Consider the following 22,529-nt stretch of genomic DNA (forward strand, 5'->3'; position numbering starts at 1 on the left):
TGTTAGTTGTCTGACTAACTTTCAAATACAAATTATATTCTCATTCTAATGTTTATTTTTTCACTATAAATACATGCATACATACATACATACATACATACATACATATATACACATATACATACTCTTCTGTATTTTTCAGTTTTAGAATCATGCTCACTACACAGTAAAGTATATTTGTTAGGTCTAAAACAAGGGGAAAATAGCTAATTTAGATATCCATTAACATATCAAAGAAGACACTGGCTGCCAAGCATATCCCAGTCTTTACCTGTTAGAATGCCTTCTTGGCTGGCACATCCCACTCCCTACCCTAAACACTCCATCCTAAATATTGGACTGTGTTTACCTTCCCCCAGCTCTCTGGCATCTATATAATCCAGCATTATGGATCCAACCATGTTTTTATCTACCCTTTAAGTAAACATTTTGGCCTCTTGGTCTGGCTAGTCCAACTTCCCTCTTCATATATTCTGGTTCCTTCTGGTCATGTCAACTCTAGGTTCTCTTAATGATCCTGCCTCTAGGTATGCTCTCCCTTTGATCTACACTAAACTTTCTCTTCCACTAAACCTAGGAGCAATTTTATATTCTTTATCTGATTTTTTTCATTCATCTGATCTAAAGATGCTTGGTACATTTGGTGTTAAAACATGGGTTACATACAGAGGTAACTCAGTATACATAGAGTGCAATCAATATGAAGAAATACAAAAGAGTATTAAAAGAAAATCCATCATAAATCTGATTCAAAGCCCTTCTCCCATATAAAAAGCTAAAGACAGTCAGTGCTGGCTAAGAGAGTGAGAATTCAGTATATTTCTGGACAGTCCCTTCCCCAGGTTATACAATCCCAAGTGGTTGGCCCTAAGCACATGTACATATAATCAACACTAAGTGGAGTCAGTAGGATACACGTATGTTTATATTTGTGTTTGCATGTGTATGTGCATCTGTGTAGCAATAATAATTTAAGAAGAAAAAGGAGAAGCAGTTATAAATATGAGAGTTCAGAGAACAAGTGTGCTAGATGTTGGAGGGGAGAGTTGGAAATGATATAAATTTAGTACCTGTGTCTGATGCACCTCTACTGTGGTAGGCTGTCACAGCCTCTTCTATATTCTGCCTCTATACATCTGTGCCTCTGGTTTCTGCTTCTCAAGGTCAAATTGCCATCAACCAGCCTTGGAATATTCTGCCTGGGAAAGAAAGTTTCCGTGAACCCAGGCCCAAGTGTATCTTCCCATACACTGAGAGAAATTACAATTTTCGAGAGTTCTAGCCCTATATCTATTAGTACACAATAAGAGAACCCCACTTTCTATGCTTCTGCCAGTGTTGGTGGGAGTGTCTATCTGATTTGTAGGTGATTTTGGGAAAGAAATTACCCTCAGACTGCAGAGATGTTGCTAGATGATTTTTTAGTTTCCACTGTCATCATACCCTGAAAAGCCATCATTAGGCGGCTAAGAGAGTCACTTACAATAATAAATTCCTAAAAGTACAATGTCTTATCTTCCCTACATGTAGGTATTTTCATAAAAAAGAGCTGAGAATATTCATATATAAACAGTGATTATGCAGGTTAATAAGACTGAGCTCAGACTATCTGATGCTTTATCTTGTCTACTGATTCTTGTCTTTTCTTTTATTGGATATTTCTTTACTTACATTTTAAATGTTACTCCCTTTCCCATTTTCCTGTCCATAAGCCCCATATAACCTCCCCCTTCTTTTCTTCTATAAGGGTGTGCTCCTCCCAATTCATTCACTTTTACCACACCCCCACATTATCTTACACTGGGGGGGTCCAACCTTGGCAGGACCAAGGGATTCCCTATTCCATTGGTGCCCAACAAGGCCATCCTCTGCTACATATGCAATTGAAGTTCATGTATAGTCTTTGGGTAGTGGTTTAGTCCCTAGAAACTCTGGGTGGTTGGCATTGTTTTTCTGATAGGTTTTAAAGTCCCTTCAACTCTTTCAATCCTTTCTCTAATTCCTCCAACATGGGTCCTGTTTTCAGTTCAGTGGTTTGCTGTTGAAAGAATAAAAAATGCAGCTAAGAAGTCAGAAGTTTAAAAAAAGCCCTTAATACCTCAAATTCCAGACCCTGCCCTCTACTAGCTGACCATAAAGTTAGATTAAAATCTTAGAGAAAAATTTTGAGAAGCAGGGAGTTTCTCCTTGTGATTTTTCACTGGTATTCTTGTGATTTTCCAATGACATCACCACTGCCCCCTTGGGTTGTGGTTTCTCCCTTTAAATACCTTTTCTCCCAGCCTCTCGGGGTCGAACTCCACTGCCCCTGCGTGGGATATGAGTCTCGACCCCAGTGCACTGGGTCCTATCAGCAAGGATGGTCTCACGTGAGTTCTTGGGGGGTCGCATCATCCCGAGACTTGAGTGAGGGTCTCCCTGCTCCGGGGGTCTTTCACTGTTAACATTTGCATCTGCATTTGACATGTTCTGGCTGTGTCTCCCAGAAGCAATCTATATAAGGTTCCTGTCGATATGAAAGTCTTAGCTTCATCAATTTTATCTAGTTTTGGTCACGGTATATTCATGGGCCATATTTGGGACAGGCTCTGAATGGCTTTTCCTTAATTCTCTGCTCTAAATGTTGCCTCTATATCCCCTCCTATGGATATTTTTGTTCCTCCATTTAAGGAGTGGAGCATCTATATTTTAGTCATCCTTCTTCTTGAGCTTCATGTGCTCTGTGAATTACATTTAGGATAATTCTAACTTTTGGGCTAACATGCACTTATCAGGAAGTATATACCATATGTGCTTTTCTATGATTGGGTTATCTCATGCAAAATGATATTTTCTAGTTCAATTCATTTGCCTAAGAATTTCATGAAGTCATTGTTTTGATAGCTGAGTAGTAATCCACTGTATAGGTGCACCATGCCTCTGTCTTAAAACTATTGCAGGTCTCCATTCTAATGTCAAGATATCCTCACAGTGCAATAGTTGGCCTAGTTCCTCAGGGTTTGTTGCCACAATAATCTAGTGTCTCTTAGCTGCTGTTGTACCTTTTTTTTTTTTTTACCAACATTTAGAAAATTAATAAGCATCTCTTTTAAGGTATGATTGGCTCTTTCTATAACTGCTTGTCCTGTTGGATTATGTTGTATACCAGTAACATGCTTTATATTATAAGAAAAATTATTTCACTTTATTGGATACATATGAAAAAGCACTCAATTTTAATTTGTGTAGGTATCCCCACAATTTCTATTATTTCCAATAAATGTGTAATTACACAATCAGCCATTTTAGAATTTAAAGCAATTGTCCTTTGAAACCCTGAGAATGTGTCAATGGTATGGTGTACATATTTTTCTTTTCCTAATTCTGCAAAATGGAAAATGTCCATCTGCAAGATGTCATCTTTTGCTACCCCCTATGTTTACTACCAGCAGGTAATGGTGTTTTGTTTTATTAAGAACACATAGGACATTTTTAATTGTTTCTATGGTTTTTTGACAACTGATGAAAATTATTTTCTTTAATCCTTACCTATTAGCATGATATTTCACACAAAATTTCGAGGCTTCTAATACATTTCCTATTAGTAATTGGCCAATTTCCTCATTTGCTTAACATAAGGGACTAGGCAAACCTGTACGAAACTGAATATGAATAATATATAATGGATAATTTTCACTTCTGGTGAATTGTTGTAGTTGTATAAATAACAAAATTAATTCTCATTAATCAGGAACTAATTTAGCAGCCTCTATATGCATGACAACTATTCTGGCATATTAAGAATCAGTAATTATGTTGAGATTCAGAATAATGTAATAATACCATAAGGATAGTATACAATTCCGTTTTTTAATCAGTATGTCCAGACTTTTAATCACCTTGCTTATTTTATCTGATTTAAAAGCTGTAATCCCTATATTATTTGCATAAGTAAAAATGTTGGTGCATTTGGAATTTGTGTGCTCTTTACTATTTGTGGGAGAATCCAATTAGTGCTTTTTGTAAAGTGCAGACACTTGCTTTTTGGATATTTATGATTAACTTTTCCCAATAATTTACTACAAAGTTTTAGCTAATCCTCATTACTACATTTGTAAGAAGTCCTGCAGTTTTGGCTGGAACTGTTCCTGCCAATGGACATACTCTTATTCTACCTTTAATAATTAATTCAGAAATCTTTATTATGTACATCTTCTATTTTTACTTTGTTTATGAGATAAGAAAATGCATTCTATAATACTATCTAACATTGGAGTAAAGTGACCAGTAGAAGAATGAGTTGAAGGTAAAATTACTAGAATACAATCAAGTACAAGATCAATTCCATCCACTTATGCTTCTTGCAGTATTTGTTCTACAAGAATTATCTCTTTTATGGTTTCAGCTATTAGACATTTTGCAAAGTTTAAATTAGAATTCCCTTGTAATGCTTGAAACAAATTTCTTAACTCATACATACTTAATCCAATTGTAGACCTCAGTCAGTAGTATTGGGATAGCAGCAAGGGAGAAACAACCTAGCAGAAATAGCCAGGCCACAGCCAATTCTGGACATCAGTCAGCAGGATGGATTTGGACTGGCAGGGATACCAGGAGAAGTTTTCTACAATGCCTCTCTCAAAGAAGCAAAGGTCAACAAAGACTTAAGACTTAGAAGTGTTGCAGAGATAGCTGTACCAGCAAGCCCCTTTCACTGTCAGTTGAGTCTTTTTTATATTCCCTCCAAATATCACATGTCCTCCATGGGTCTCACCTTACCACATATCTTGCCTCAGAATTCGAGGCTGATTTAGCAAAAGTCCTTATGAGTCTGTATCAGCTGACATCACTGTGCTAATCATCTCAAGCCCACAGGAGCAGCAAGAAGCCACAGCATACCACCAGAATGTTTTGCATGTTTCTGTCAATGGAGTCCTAGGAAATGGGGCTCAACTATGCAATATAAGGCAGACCAACATATTAGTGTCATTAGAGAAAACTCCTTCATCAAGTGTCCTTTCACAGAGTTGCTTTAGCAGAACATCTTATCACCTGTGTCTGCTTTAGTGAAACATTCCTTCATGAGTCTGCCTTAGAGAAACATTTCACCTTTGTCCACATTGGGAAAAATGCCATCACATAATAACTCTAGCAAAATGTTATCTAACACAACTCACTGTCCAAAGAACCAGAAAGGTTTCCAATTCAGGTTTGGATGTCTTATTGATTTTTGCAAAAATCAGCTTTTTTTTGTCATTGATGCTTTCTATTGTACATTGTTTGTTTTATTGATTTCTTCCTTCAGTTTGATCATTTTGTAGTATCTACTTCTCTGGAGTGTGATTACTTATTTTTGTTCTAGAGCTCTCACTGTTTTGCAAAGTTTGAGATCTCTCTAACTTTTAATGTAGACACCTAATGGTATGAACTTTCTGCTTAGTACTGCTTTCAATGTGTCCTATGAGTTTGGGTATGCTGTGTATTCATTTTCATTGAATCCTAAACAATTTTTAATTTCTTTCTTTTTTTCTGTTTTGATCTATTCTCCATTCATTCAGGAGTTGTTGAGTTTGCATAAGTTTGTAAGCTTTCTCTTGTTTCTGTTGGTGTTGATATCTAGATTGAGTCTATGGCGGCAGTCTGATAGGTATATGGAATCATTTCAATTTTCTTTTATCTGATGAGACTTGATTTATGTCTGAGGATGTGATCAATTTTGTAGAAAGTACCATGATGTGTGGAGAAGAAAGTATATTCCTTTGTGGTTTAGTGAAATGTTCTGTTGATATCTGTTAGCTCAAGAATTTCTTTGTTTAATTTCTGTAAAACAAAATTAATAGAATGGCCTGCTTATTGTAAGAGTGAGGTATTGAAGTATCCCACTATGAGTATGAGGGTCAATACATGATTTAAATTGTACTGGTGTTTTTTAAACATCCATGGATGCCATTGTGCTTGAAGTATAGATCTTAAGAATTGAATGCCATCTTGTTGGATTTTTTCTTTAATGAGTACATAATCTCGTTCAACAGTTGCTCCCTCACTAACAGTTGTACAATGCTGGGAAAATGACAAGGATTCATAACTGCTAAAGACCTATCTTTTACAAAGTTAGAATTGGGGCCTAGCACAAAATGGATATATTCTTAGCCATCACATAGAATGGAGCATGAATGTTGCATTTGCAAAAGGACGAACACACACACACACACACACACACACACACACACACACACACAAGGTAACAATAGGAACACATGCTCTGGTAGTAATTTCACATACAAAGGATTAAATACTGTGGGAAAGGCCTTTTACCCATGGAAACTTTGGATTATAATTCAAAATGCTTAGACATTTTGGCTATGCAAAACAAATCCACCAAGATTACAGTATGAATTTTCAAAAATGTTTAAGTGTCTAATAATTTCACATGACCTCACAGTTTTATCTCATTCTTGAACAATATTCTGAAGATATTCAGATGACTCAGACTCCATTGTATCTTGCTCTCAGCATTTCGAGACCTGATATTCATCCCTTGCAACTCAAATCAGATTCTCCTACAAACTTTGAAAACACTTATTGAAAAAGATTGTACATGAGCCAGGGCAGTGGGCACACTGACTGATTTAAGATTTTGAAGCTGGACTTTAGCATTCTTGATAGGCTTAGTGGCAATTGGCCAAGGGACATACACATTTCATCATCAAAATAAGCAATATGGGGGCTGATGATGTTATAGTTACCACGTATATGGCACACAACTTGTGTGAATATCCTAACATAGCAAAATCCCAAGAAGTTGACCTTAAATAATATCATACAAAGATGATAGATTCATTTAAGGAAGAAATGAATAAGTCCCTTAAAGAAATATAGGAAACTACAACAAAATTGGTGAAGGAAATTAATAAAGCTATTCAGGACCTGAAAATACAAACAAAAGAAATTAAGAAAACACAAACTGAGGCAATCCTAGAGATAGAATGTCTAAGAAGGAGAATAGGAACAACAGATGTAAGCATCACCAACTAAATACAAGAAATGGAAGAGAGAATATCAGGCATAGAAGATATGGTAAAAGAATTTAATACATAGGTAATAAGAATGCTAAATCTAAAATTTCATGACATAAAAACCCAGGAAATTTTGGAAACCATGAAAAGACCAAATCTAAGAAAAATAGGAATAGAAGAATAAGAAGACACACAACTCAAAGGCTTAAAAAATATCCTCAAACAACTTCTAGTAGGAAATTTCCATGACTTAAAGAAAGAGAGGCCTACAAACATACAGGAAACTTACAGAACATTAAATATCCTTGGAAAAAAGATGCATCCTCCCGATGCATAATAATCAAACCAGTAAATGTGCATAAGAAAGACTATTAAAAGCTGTAAGGAAAAAGACCAAGTAATGTATGAAGGTAGACCTATCAGAAAAACACTTGACTTCTCAACAGAGACTCTAAAAGACAAAAGGGCATGGGCATATGGCTTTCAGACCCTAAGAAAATAAAGATGTCAACTCTTTCTACTATACCTAGAAAGATGTTCAGTTACCATAGACAGAGGAAACAAAATATTGGCTTGCAAGACAACATTCAAATATTGTTCTACTAATCCAATGCTACAGAGGATATTAGAAGAAAAATGAAAACATGAGGTTGGTAACTACACCCAAGAAAACACAAGAAATAAATAATATCACACAAGAAAAATCAAAAGAATAAAATCCCACACAAACATACACACAACTTCCAATAACATCAAAGTAACAAAACTTAACAATCATTGGTAATTAATATTTCTGAACATCAATGAACTCAATTTTCCATAACAAAGACACAGGATAATAGAGAGGATGCCTGAACAAGATCCATCATTCTGGTGAATACCAGAAACAGAGTCAAACAACAAAGATAGACATTACCTCAGAGAAAAGGGCTGGAAAAATGTTTTCCAAGTAAATGCACCCAAGAAACAGCATGGAATGCTGATTCTAATATCTATAAAATAAATTTTCAACCAAACATTATAAATGGAGACAGAAAATAACACTTCATACTTATCAAAGGAAAAAGTCACCAAAGTGAAGATTCAATTCTTAACATCTATGCTCCAAAAGTTAGGATACCAACATTCATAAAAGAAATATTACTAAAGCATAAATTACATGTTGAACCTCACACATAAACAGTGGGAAACTTCAACAACTAACTCTCGCCAATGAACAGGTTCCTGAGACAGAAACTGTAAAGAGAAATAATAAAACTAACAGATGTTATGAAGCAAATGGACCTAACGAATGTCTACAGAACATTTCATCAAAACACGAAAGAATATATTTTTTTCTCCCCACATGTTTTGAATATTCTCCAAAATTAACCATTTAGTCATTCACAAAGCAAGCTTCAACAGATACAAGAAAATTGAAATCCTGCATATTATCATATCACCATGGATTAAAGCTGGACTTCAAAAACAACAGAAAATATAAAGCCTATAAACTCATGATGACTGAACAACTTTCTTTTCAATGGACACTAGGTCAAAGAAGAAGCAATCTATTATCCAACTCAATACTTCAGAGTTAGAAAGAGCAATTTGTGTATTCATTTGGAATAACAATAAACCCAGGTTAGGGAAAACTATACTCAACCATAAAAGAACTTCTGGGGTGATCACCATCCTCGACCTCAACTTGTATTACAGAGCAATAGTGATAAAACCTGTATGATAATGATAGAGAGACAGGCAGGTTGATCAATAGAATAGAATTGAAGACCCAGAAATAACTCCACACACGTATGGTCACTTGATCTTTGACAAAAGTGTTAAAACCATCCAGTGGAAAGAAAGACAGAATTTTCAACAAATGGTGCTGGTTCAACTTGAAGTCAGCATGTAGAAGAATGAAAATCAATCCATTCATATCACCCTGTACAAAAGACAGGTCCAAGTGTATCAAGAACCTCCACATGAATCTAGATACACTAAAACTAATCCAAGAAAAATTGGGAAGAGTCTCAAACACATGGGCACTAGGGAAATTTTCCTGAACAGAACACCCATAGCTTATGCTCTAAGATCAAGAATAAAAAAATGGGACTTTATAAAATTGCAAGGCTTCTGTAAGGCAAATGACACAGTCATTAGGAAAAAAGTGGCAACCAACAGATTTCAAAAAGATCTTTAGCAATCCTACATCTGATAGAGGGCTAATATCCAATATATAAAAAGAAGTCAAGAAATTAGAATCCAGAGAATCATGTAACTTCATTCAAAATTGAGGTACAGAGCTAAACAAAGATTTCTCAATTGAGGAATATCAAATGGCTGAGAAACACCTAAAGAAATGTTCAACATCCTTAGTCATCAGGGAAATGCAAATCACAACAAGCGTGAGATTCCAACTCACACCAGTCAGAATGGCTAACATTGAAAACTAAGGTGACCACACACGTTGGTGAGAATGTTGAGAAGGAGGAATGTTCTCTCATTGTTGGTGGGATTCCAAGTTGGAACACCACTCTGGAAATCTGTCTGGAGATTTCTCAAAAACATTGGACATAATACTACCGGAGAACCCAGCTATACCACTCCTGGGCATATACACAAATGCTGCTCCATCATACAATAAGAGCACATGCTCCACTATGTTCCTAGAAGTCTAATTTATAACAGCCAAAGTCTAGAAAGAACACAGATGTCCCACAACAGAGCAATGGATACAGAAAATGCATTATATTTACACAATGATGCTACAAAACAATGACTTCGTGAAATTCATAGGTAAATGGATGGAACTAGAAAATGTCTTGAATGAGTTAACCCAATCATAAAAAAAATACATGGTATGCTCTCACCAATAAGTGGATATGAGCCCAAAAGTCCTGAATGTCCAAGATACAGTCCACAAACCAAATGAAACTTAAGAAGAAGCACAACTAAAGTGTAGATGCCTAGTCCTTCTTAAAAGGAGGAACAAAAATGTTCACATGCATAAATACAGAGACAAAGATTTGAGTAGAGGCTGAAAGATAGGCTATCCACAGACTGCCCTACCTGGACATCCAGCCCATATACATCCACAAACCCAGACAATAATGCCGATGCCTAGAAGTGCATGCTAAAAGAAGCCTCATACAGCTGCTTCCTGAAGACTCTGCCAGACAAAAACAGAGACAAGCATGAAATTGAGAACGGGATCCCCAGTGGAGGAATTAGAGAAAGGATTGAAGTAGCTGAATGAGTGTGCAGCCCCATAAGAACAACAATACCAGTTGACCAGAGCTCCCAGGGACTAAGCCACCATCCAAAGATAGACACATCCTTTTGTTCCTGACAAGGCTCAATACTCCAGTGTAGGAGAATGTCAGGGCAGGGATGTGGGAAGAATATGTGGGTGGGTGGGTGGGTGGGGAACACCTTCCTAGAAGCAAGGGAAGAAGCTATGGGATAGGGGGTTCATGCTCCCAAAACCAAAAAAGTGGATAACATTGGAAATGTAAATAAAAAATATATCCAATAAAAATAACAAAAGAAGAAACAAAAAAGAAATTCAAGTATTTTTATAATTCAATAAAAATGAAAGAGTAACAAATCCAAACTTGTGGGACTCCATGAAAGCAATGCTAAAAGAAAAGCACTAAATGCCTTCTAAAAGAAATTGTAGAGATCCCATACTAGTAACTTAAGAGCTCAACTGAAATCTAGAACAAAAAGAAGCAAATATACCCAAGATGTGTAGATGCCAGAAAATAAACTCAGGACTGAAATCAATAAAGTATAAACAAATAGAATAATTCAAAGAATCAATGAAGCCCATGCTTAGCTGCAGGAGTCTTTAAATTGGTCAGACCCTGTTTCCATGAGTCTAATCTGAATGAGCAGCAGTAAATGGCATGAAAGCACAGTCTGAGCTCACTGCAGCTATCACAAAGCAAGATATAAAGTTAAGATCTAGATCACATGACAACTTGTTAGACACTGATGGGAATATTTACCCATCTTGTATATTATTCAGTTTGAGATTGGGAATTATTTTGTTTATTAATTAATTAGTTAATTAATTAATTTACGTGGGAATGGTAGCTCCCCTCTCCTCCCAGTCTTGACTTTACACAGCTTTTCTCCCATATTATCCTCCTTCTCTCCTCTGAGAGAGGGGAGGTCCCCATCACACAAAGGTACCTACCCATTATGGCACATCAAGTCATTACAGGACTAGCACACCCTCCCCCAACAAGGTCAGACAAGTCATTCCAGTTAGAGGAATATGGTCCACAGTCAGGTAAAAGAGTCAGGGAGAATTCTTGCTCCAGTTGTTGGGGGACTCAAATGAATACCAAGTTTCACTTCTGCTACATATATGCAGGGTTGGATGGAAAGGGGATAGGTCCAGCCCATGAATGCTGTTTGGTTGGCTGTTCAGTCTCTGGGGTTCCCCCAGTGGCCCAGGTTAGTTGAATCCGTTGGTCTTATGGAGTTGACATCCCCTCTGGGTCCATCAATCCTTCCCCTAACTCTTTCACAAGACTCTTCCAACATTGATCGTTGGCTCTTGGTCCCTTCATCTATTTATCTTACTAGCTGCTGGGTGAAGCTTCTCAGAGGACAGTTATATTATGCATCCCTCCATCCTATACTCTCCTCCCCATCCACTGCTTGCTCTGTCCCCTAGCATGTCCAGCAGCTGTGAAGTCTGCACTTTCCCTGCTGTGCTCCATTTTCAGGTCCACACAACCTCCTGCAATTCTGGAGGCCTGCAGCCATCAGGGCCCAACAGGTGAGACTACAAACACAGTTCCTGCATGTTGTCCCCTGCAGAAAAACCCAGCAGTGAGCTCCTTCTCCTACACTGTCTGCACTTCATATCCTGAGGCACAGTTCTGCCTGCTTCCGTGGTATCCTGCTGCTACCCAGGACCTGCCCTCTTCTTCAGCAAGCCCAGCATCTGTGTGGTCTGCCCTGTCCTCTGTGTTCCATCTACTGATCCACACCTCCACTGGTAACCCTGGAGGCCTGCAACCATCAGGGACTACTACCTCTGCCTGTATCCCTGGAATCCTGCTGCCACTCAGGACAGACAGTTCTACCTGCAATCCCAGTAGCCTGCTGACATCAGTGACTGCCAGCTTTACCTGTATCCCTGAAGGCCTGTTGCCCTTGGGAACTACCAGGCCTGCTGATAACAGTGATTGGGAGCTTTCTTAATCCACAGACCATCTCTCTGTTATGTTGGTATGTTTGCAGTTTATAAAGGAAATCTAAACATGCTTATCACAAATCATTTAATGTTTTATGCCTGTAAAGTTGTTGTATAAAATGATAGATTTAATAAAAAGTAAAAGAAAATGCATATTGATTAAATGCATATTTAATTTTAATAGTATAATGGCTTAATGTTGACACATTAATATCAGACAAATAATTCACTTTGGATAACAAATACCATGTGCTGTCTTTTAGTCAGTTGATTAATGATATACATCTGGACAACTTGTCTGCATGCATAGATTAGCCCGGCCTAGAACTTATGTACCCAAGACTGGCTGTAATCTTAAGGATCTCCTACTTTTGTCTCTGCAGCCCTGGGATACAAATATAAATCTCACTCTTTGTCATGATACTTAGTTTACTTTTCTGTTTCTTGTATTTTACACATAACGCTGTATTTATAATTCATCTCATATACACTCTCATAATTCACTAACCTGAATTCAGGTGACTATTTCATTTCTGTTACTACTATTGATTTTCCTTCACACTCAAACATTTTTTTTCCTTTAGATGTGAACAATCTCTTATGTTGTGGTCTATTGGTCTCTGTAAATTCATTCCTTGATTTAGAGTGGCTGTACCACTTCTGCAGAATTTTTCAATAGTGAGCAAGACCATATTTACACAGTTTTCATCCTGCTAAGTTTTAGACTTCTCGAAAACATGCCTTTGTGGAATAAAACCTCTTGGTAGTGGGGGTCTCTAGTCATGACGAAGTAAAGAAATCTGGTTTGTTTTATTCTTTGCCTTTTTCCCAAACTGAGAATCCTCTTTAAGCTTCCCGAACTTGTGAGAAACATGATAGTTTCTGTTGGATTTCCCTTTACTTTGAAATTAAAGCTTCTTTGACCCTAGGCTTATGCTAGTGTCCCCCAGGATTTCACAGAGCTATTTGGTCTTCTCCTTGCATCTCTGTCCCATGTTTATCTTGGATGGTGGATGTTTATTTTCTCATTGTAAGAGTTCATTTGGAGATGGGGGACAATGAACAAATTTAACTTCAAATATTTTGACTCTTTTCTTTCCCTTCATATCCTTTAATATCTTTCATAGGACAATATTCTTACTCTGTTTCTTTCTTCTATTCTGATTTTCTCGAATATCTTATCATGCTTTCTAGACTGGTCGATCTGAGATAGCTCTCCAAATGTTTCTACAAAAGTCACCTGATTTAAATATGTCTTGGATTTTAACCCAAAACTATTAGATCTGATAGTAGATTTCTGTTGGAAATGAGGAAGTCAATCACTTTCAGTATTCCTTATGCTTTCTCTGATGGTATTTTGCCTGTTGATTGACACCAAGCACACACACACACACACACACACACACACATACACACTGCATTGTTTTTGTTTTTGTTTTTTTTCTGTCTGCTTTGCATTGATTTCCCCAGCCCTGCCCAGTTGCTCAGAATTTATAAACCAGGCCTTTGCTCTGTGGCTGAACTGCATCAGACAGACAGGGGGAGCAAGATGGAATCACAGACACATGTCCTCATGTTCCTGCTGCTCTGGGTATCTGGTAAGAAATTTAAAGTAGTAAAATCTTTTCAAAGTTTCATCTTTGAAATAAGAAATTTGCAATACGTGACTATTATATATGAATATATAATGTTCTTATGTAATAATGTTCAGACATTATGACATTATCAGGACACATATATGATGTATTTCTACTGTTATTATAATCTATGTTTTTGTATGTATGCATTTTCATTGCTTATTCATTATTTCAGGTACCTGTGGGGACATCGTGATGACCCAGTCTCCATCTTCCCTGGCTGTGTTAGCAGAAGAGAGGGTCACCATTACCTGCAAGTCCAGTCAGAGGTTTTCTGGAATGGAGAAGAAAAGAACTACTTGGCCTGGTACCAGCAGAAACCAGGGCAGTCTCCTAAACTGCTGATCTACTTGGCATCCACTAGGGTATCTGGGGTCCCTGATCGCTTCATAGGCAGTGGATCTGGGACAGACTTCACTCTGACCATCAGCAGTGTGCAGGCTGAAGACCTGGCAGTTTATTACTGTGAGCAGTACTATAACTTTCCTCCCACAGTGCTTCAGCTTCCTACACAAACCTCCTTGAGAGTTTCAACAGCTGTGTACAACATGCACACTTCCTTCTACCGTCTGAGAGCTGGCATGCCTAAAAGCTGAAGAAAATGTTTACAGAGCAGTAAAAAAATAATGTCTTCACTTCCTCTTCTGTCTTTTGGTATGAAATTTCTATACATCAAAATGCAGAATAAAACCACAGTATTGTTTTTTACTATTCCTTCTGCAACAATTTAGGACAAACTCTATTGATTAAATATGAGGAATTTATCTTTTTCATAGTTCTATAAATCTGGTACCTAATGTAAGACCTATGGGCTGTTGTGGTGATATTGGTAAACTGTGTTTTGGTTAAAAGTATATAGAAAAAAATTTGTCTCTTTATTTCTCTAGTTCCTAGAGGGGTTTCTTACTTCCTTAGTGATATCCATTTTTTCCTGACCTTTCTTTCCTTTTCTGACTCTTCTATTTGTATTCCTTTTATTTACTTAGTTATCTTTATACACATGTATTCATCTCTCTTTCTGCTTTCTTTCTGTGTATGTGTGTGTATGTGTGTGCTTGTGTGTGTACACATGTAGGTGAATATGTGCCATGCAATTTTTGTGGATGTCAGAGGACAACTAGGAGTTGATTCTGTTTTTGCCAAGTGGCTTCTGGGGTCTCAGGTCTGACACTAGGCTTGGTGGCAAGTTCCTTTGTACTTTGTGTTTTGTTGCTGCTTTTTAAAATTCTTTATTGATATGTACTCATTTTACACAAGTTTCACAACAGAATGTCTTTAAATTACATTATATATTTTACCATATTCACTAAATTGCCTCATTTCCCATTTCCTTTTCCTCAAATTATAGTGAGATTATTTTCAACTCACCAGCAACATAAATATTGATACAGAGGCTTTTTAATATTTTGAAATTTAGGCCTTTCTCTGGGTAGTCTTTCAGCTACTCTAACTTGACTATCCCTGGCACTAAGTCTCTCTTTGTGGCCAGCTCTAACCGTGCTTGGCTTTGTTTCACCTGTTCATCTCTGTATTCATTGGCTGGATCTACCACATGTCTCTTCTTCCAGCATCCCTCTCTCTGCTGAGAAGTTCCACCTTTCATTTCCTGTTGTTCGTTATTTGTCATAGCCAATTAGGTAATATTTTAGATTGCATTATGAAGGTGGGAAGAATAAATATTTATAAGATAGAAAACCCAGTGATGGGCCATAGAAATGACAAAACAAGTGTCCTGTAAGAAGCATTTAGCCATCTGCATGTCCATAATTAACAACGGAATGTACAGAGACACAATTTTACTCTATGAATCCGAACAACAACAATCCGAAATTTTCTCTTTCTAGTCTACTTCTCCCCCTCTGCCTCTCTCTCATTCTGTCTCATCTTTCTCTCTTAAACACATATACCCACATACACATCATACACAAATAAAAACCATACACAGAGATACACACATATACACATACATATACACCTGAACTTTACACACAACATATTTAGGATCTAAAAAGGAGAGAAAATATGTTATCTGTTGTCCTTATCTTTGGGGTCACATATCACTCTGCAAACTTTCTATCTGCTTTTGACTGTGGAGACTGAGATACTAGATACTCCCATCCTGAATATGACGCAGTGGTACAAATGCTCTATCTTCTGAATATCTTGTTATTTCGGTATTAACAGTAGAGTAAGGTAAAATTCTGCTCATTTACAATGATCTGTTTTCTCTGTTCATATTTTTCATAATCTTAGTTCCTTAGGACATTTATAGATTTGGGATGAAGAATACTCAGTAAATTCTTCTTGAAACCAAGAGGAATCCATATCCTTTAACTCTTTTATAAGATCCAGTTGCTTTCTCTTCTCACTAAGGAACACAACATGAAATGTACTGTTGTTTGAACATTTTGATATTGTTGAGATTAGAAAATGTTCCAAAATTCTCCAATTCTTTACAGTAGGGTATGCATAGAGTACTTATTTCTGTCTTTCAATTTAAAAAAATGTTTTTTGAGAGACAGCAGAGAGAGAGAGAGGGAGAGAGAGAGAGAGAGAGAGAGAGAGAGAGAGGAGTTGGGGACAGGGAAACATGATCAATATATATATATATATATAAAAGAAACAGGGTGAAAATTGAACAGGGTACTCCTTAAATCCCTTAGGATGTGTTTGAACTGCTCAGTGAATAGTTTTGTCAACTCCACTGACCATTGAGTTGAGAGCAGTTGTCCTTCTGATTATGAGGTTTAATGAGCTCCTTTGCATGTTGAATAATTAGGCAAAGGCCCAGGATCCTCAAAGCTTGGAATCAGTTCTCAGAGACGGGGTCAGATGCTCTCCTGCTACAGATGCTGCTCTGAGTATGAGGTGAGACAGTGCAGCAAAGCATTGTGAGCTTCTGCTGTAGCCATGTGTGTTTCCCATATCTCTAGGATCTTGATAGCAGGAGTTACAGCATTTTAAATTTGGTTTTAACCATCACAATTTCCCTTTTATTTCCTAATAGTTCAGAGTGATGCATGTGACTGTTGTCACAGGTGTCCTATGTATCACACTGAGATGGTTTCAGAATACATGTAACTGTAGTATTTGTGTATTTATCATTCCAGTGTCTACCAGGGACATTGTGCTCACCCAGTTTTCAGTTTGCGTTGCTGTTTCTCTGGGACAAATAGACACCATATCATACAAGTCCTGTGAGAGCATTACTGACATTTTGTACAATAATAGCATTCAGTGTTACCAAATAGAACCCAGAAAAGCCCACATTCTCCTGATTTATGAAGCATTCAGTGTAGAATCTGGTGTTTCTGTCAGGCTCAATGGTAGTTGGTTTGAGGCAGATTTCATACCACTAGAGGCTAAGGATGGTGAAAGTGATTATATTTAGCAAGGTAAGGATTTCTCTTCACAGTTCTTTATGTCTAAACAAGAAACTCTTTGGCTTCCTGCTCAATCAGATTCCAATTCTCACGTGGTTCTTTCTCTCTAGACATCCCTAGCAAGGATCTGTAGGTTTCTTGAAAAAAAAAAAAAACATGGATACTGACTAAATTTATGCTAACTTAATACACAATGGAATTATTTGGGAATAGGGAACACTGATTAAATACCTTCACACGATTGGTATATAGGCAAGCCTGTAAAGCATTATAAAAATTAAAAAGCATTTTTTTAATTAGTAAATGATGTGGGATATCCATTTATAAGTATGTACCTACCATGTATGCTTTTTTGGATTTGTTATTACCTCACCCAGGATGAAATTTGCTAGTTCCTTCCACTTGCCTGACAAATTCATGTTTGTCTTTGTTTTTAAATTGATTTATATCCCACTGTGTAAATGAAACACATATTCTGTATCCATTCTTCCATTGTGGGACATATGGGTTGTTTCTAGTTTCTGGCTCTTATAAATAAGACTGCTATGAACAAAGTGTGGCATACAACCCTGTGGTGTGCTAGTGGATTCTTTGGGTATATGCCAAGGAAGAGTATAGCTGAATCTTTAGATAGAACTAATCCCAATTTTCTGAGAAAACAGAAAATTGATTTCTGGAGTGATTGTAAAAGTTTTCACTCCCTGCAGCAATGAAGGAGAGTTCTTGCCCCACATCCTCACCAGCATGTTCTATCGCTCGGTATTCTTAATCTTAGTCCTGCGGATGGGTATAAGTTAGAATCTCAGAGTCATTTGCATTTGCAGTTCTCTGATAACTAAGGGCTTTGAGCATTTCTATAAGTGCTTCTAGGACATAGGAGATTCTTCTATTGAGAAATCTGTTTAGCTCTGTACCACATTTCTTAATTGTTTAATTGGGTCATTGGTGCCCAAGTTCTTGAGTTCTTTATATGTTTGAGATATTACCTCTCTGTCAGATGTAGGGTTGGTGAAGATTTTTTCCCGTTCTGTAGACGGTTGTTTTGTCATATTGATGGAGTTACAGGAGTTTTTCAGTTTCTTGAGGTGCCATTCATTATTTATTGATCTTGGTGTGTGAACCATTAGTGTTTTGTTCTGGAAGGTGTCTGCTGTACTAAGGAGTTCAAGGCTATTCCTCAGTTTCTGTTCAATTAGATTTAGTGTATCTGTTTTTGCCCTAACCTGTTTGGTCCACGTGGACTTGAGTTTGGTGCAGGGTGATAAATATGGACACATTTGCATTTTTCTACATGCAGATGCACAGTTAGAGCAGCAACATTTTAAAAGATCCTCTCCCCTTTCTAATATTTTATTCTTGCTTCATTGCCAAAAATTAAGCATGTGTGGGTTTATTTGCTAGTCTTCCATTCTATTGCACTGAACAACCTCTTTTATTTCTACACCAATTCCATGCAGGTTTTATTAGTATTGCTCAGCAGTATAGCTTGAGGTCAGGGATGTCAATTTCCCAAAATGTTCTTTTATTATAAGGAATTATTTTATATATCCTTGGTTTTTTTTGTTTTTCCATATGAAATTGAGAATTATTAAAATATCTGATAAGACCTGTGATGTAATTTTGATAATAATATTTTTGAACCTGTATATTACCTTTCATAAGATATCTATTTCAGTATATTTTTAAAAGTTAAATTAACTTAATTTTAATTTTTTATTTATTCACTTTATATCCAACACACTGAACCCACTTGTAGTCAGCTTCTACCACAGCTTCCTCTACTTTCCTCTACTTGTCTTCTGAGAGAGTAGTGACTCCTGGGTATCTTCTTTACCCTGGCACATCAAGTCTCTGAGAGGCTAGGCTTACCCTCTCCCACTGTGGCCATGCAAGCAACCCAGCTAGGAGATCATATCTCATAAAGAGGCATCAGCTTTTGTGATAGCCCCTGTTCCATTTGTTCGTGACCCACATGGAGACCAAGTTCTTCATCTACTATGTATGTGCAGAGACATCCAGCCAGTTCATACTCTTTTATTAGTGAGTTAGTCTCTGAGAGCTGGAGAGTTCCAGATTAGTTGACACTTTTGCTCTTCCTGTAGAATTCCTATCCCTCTTTGGGGTCTGTAATTCTTTCCCCCACTTTTCCATAAGAATCCCCAAGGTCCATCCACAGTTTGGCCGTGGGTGTCTGCACAGTCTTCTGCTGGATGGAGCTTCTCAGAGGGCAGCTAGACTCTTTTCTGCAAGCATAACAGAGTGTCATTAACAGTGTCAGAGTTTGGTTCTTGCCCGTAGCATAGATCACAAGTTGGGCTAGTTATTGATATTCATTCCATAAGAAGTTGAGAATTGCTCTTTTGATGTCGGTAAAGAGTTGCATTGGAATGCTGATGTGAGTTATATTTATCTGTAGATTGCTTGTGGTAAGATGGCTATTTTCATTAAGTTCATCCTACTCATCCATGAAAGTGGGAAATCTTTTCTTCTTCTGATATCTTATCAGTTTCCTTCTTTATTTTTTGAAGTTCTTGTCATATAGGTTTTTACTTGCTTGGTTATAGTTATTCCAAGATATTTTATAATATTTGTGGCTATTGAAGTATATTGTTTTCCTGATTTCTAAGCCATTTTTATCTTTGGAAAACAGGAGGGCTGCAATTTTCCTGTTTGTTTGTCTTTGAGTTTCTTTTGTATCCAGTTGATTTACTCTAGGTGTTCATCAGGTCTAAGACTTTCCTTGTAGACTTTTTGGGGTCACATACATGTCCTATTATATAGCCTGAAAATAACAATACTTTGATTTTTTTTTCCTTTTTAAATGGTATCCCTTATCTCTATTAGTTGTCTTATTAGTCTAGGTAGAATTTCAAGTACTATACTGAATATATATGAAGAGACTGGACAATCTTGTCTTGTTCTGGATTTTTTTTTTATTAAATTGAGTATTTCTTATATACATTTCGAGTGTTATTCCTTTCCGGTTTCAGGCAAACATCCCCCTCCCCTGCCCTTCTTTATGGGTATTCCCTCCCATCCTCCCCCCCCTTGCGCCCTCCCCAACAATCTAGTTCACTGGGGTTCAGTCTTAGCAGGACCCAGGGCTTCCCCTTCCACTGGTGCTCTAACTAGGATATTCATTGCTACCTATGAGGTCAGAGTCCAGGGTCAGTCCATGTATAGTCTTTAGGTAGTGGCTTAGTGCCTGGAAACTCTGGTTGCTTGGCATTGTTGTACATATGGGGTCTCGAGCCCCTTCAAACTCTTCCAGTTCTTTCTCTGATTCCTTCAACGGGGGGTCCTGTACTCAGTTCAGTGGTTTGCTGCTGGCATACGCCTCTGTGTTTGCTGTATTCTGGCTGTGTCTCTCGGGAGAGATCTACATCCGGCTCCTATCGGCCTGAACTTCTTTGCTTCATCCATCTTGTCTAATTGGATGGCTGTATATGCATGGGCCACATGTGGGGCAGGCTCTGAATGGGTGTTCCTTCTGTCTCTGTTTCAATCTTTGACTCTCTATTCCCTGCCAAGGGTATTCTTGTTCCCCTTTTAAAGAAGGAGTGAAGCCTTCACATTTTGATCATCCGTCTTGAGTTTCATTTGTTCTAGGCATCTAGGGTAAATTCAAGCATTTGGGCTAATAGCCACTTATCAATGAGTGCATACCATGTGTGTTTTTCTGTGATTGGGTTACCTCACTCAGGATGATATTTTCCAGTTCCGACCATTGGCCTATGAATTTCATAAAGTCATTGTTTTTGATAGCTGAGTAATATTCCATTGTGTAGATGTACCACATTTTCTGTATCCATTCCTCTGTTGAAGGGCATCTGGGTTCTTTCCAGCTTCTGGCTATTATAAATAAGGCTGCGATGAACATAGTGGAGCACGTGTCTTTTTTATGTGTTGGGGCATCTTTTGGGTATATGCCCAAGAGAGGTATAGCTGGATCCTCAGGTAGTTCAATGTCCAATTTTCTGAGGAACCTCCAGACTGATTTCCAGAATGGTTGTACCAGTCTGCAACCCCACCAACAATGGAGGAGTATTCCTCTTTCTCCGCATCCTCGCCAGCATTTGCTGTCACCTGAGTTTTTGATCTTAGCCATTGTCACTGGTGTGAGGTGAAATCTCAGGGTTGTTTTGTTTGCATTTCCCTGATGACTAACGATGTTGAACATTTCTTTAGGTGTTTCTCAGCCATTCGGCATTCCCCAGCTGTGAATTGTTTGTTTAGCTCTGAACCCCATTTTTTAATAGGGTTATTTGTCTCCCTGCGGTCTAACTTCTTGAGTTCTTTGTATATTTTGGATATAAGGCCTCTATCTGTTGTAGGATTGGTAAAGATCTTTTCCCACTCTGTTGGTTGCCGTTTTGTCCTAACCACAGTGTCCTTTGCCTTACAGAAGCTTTGCAGTTTTATGAGATCCCATTTGTCGATTCTTGATCTTAGAGCATAAGCCATTGGTGTTTTGTTCAGGAAATTTTTTACAGTGCCCATGTGTTCCAGATGCTTCCCTAGTTTTTCTTCTGTTAGTTTGAGTGTGTCTGGTTTGATGTGGAGGTCCTTGATCCACTTGGACTTAAGCTTTGTACAGGGTGATAAGCATGGATCGATCTGCATTCTTCTACATGTTGACCTCCAGTTGAACCAGCACCATTTGCTGAAAATGCTATCTTTTTTCCATTTGATGGTTTTGGCTCCTTTGTCAAAAATCAAGTGCCCATAGGTGTGTGGGTTCATTTCCGGGTCTTCAATTCTGTTCCATTGGTCTATCTGTCTGTCTCTGTAACAATACCATGCAGTTTTTATCACTATTGCTCTGTAATACTGCTTGAGTTCAGGGATAGCGATTCCCCCTGAAGTCCTTTTATTGTTGAGGATAGTTTTAGCTATCCTGGGTTTTTTGTTATTCCAGATGAATTTGCAAATTGTTCTGTCTAACTCTTTGAAGAATTGGATTGGTATTTTGATGGGGATTGCATTGAATCTGTAGATCGATTTTGGTAAAATGGCCATTTTTACTATATTAATCCTGCCTATCCATGAGCATGGGAGATCTTTCCATCTTCTGAGGTCTTCTTCAATTTCTTTCTTCAGAGTCTTGAAGTTCTTGTTGTACAAATCTTTTACTTGCTTAGTTAAATTCACACCGAGGTACTTTATATTATTTGGGTCTATTATGAAGGGTGTCGTTTCCCTAATTTCTTTCTCGGCTTGTTTCTCTTTTGTGTAGAGGAAGGCTACTGATTTATTTGAGTTAATTTTATACCCAGCAACTTTGCTGAGGTTGTCTATCAGCTTTAGTAGTTCTCTGGTG

At 37.6% G+C, this 22,529-nt stretch overlaps 1 pseudogene; it reads left to right on the forward strand.

Annotated features, from left to right (window-relative positions):
• Window positions 1–13,717: 13,717 nt before the first annotated feature.
• Window positions 13,718–14,422, forward strand: LOC116900979 (annotated as a pseudogene).
• Window positions 14,423–22,529: the final 8,107 nt, after the last annotated feature.

This window comes from Rattus rattus, chromosome 5 (assembly GCF_011064425.1).
Source record: "Rattus rattus isolate New Zealand chromosome 5, Rrattus_CSIRO_v1, whole genome shotgun sequence".
NCBI lineage: Eukaryota > Metazoa > Chordata > Mammalia > Rodentia > Muridae > Rattus > Rattus rattus.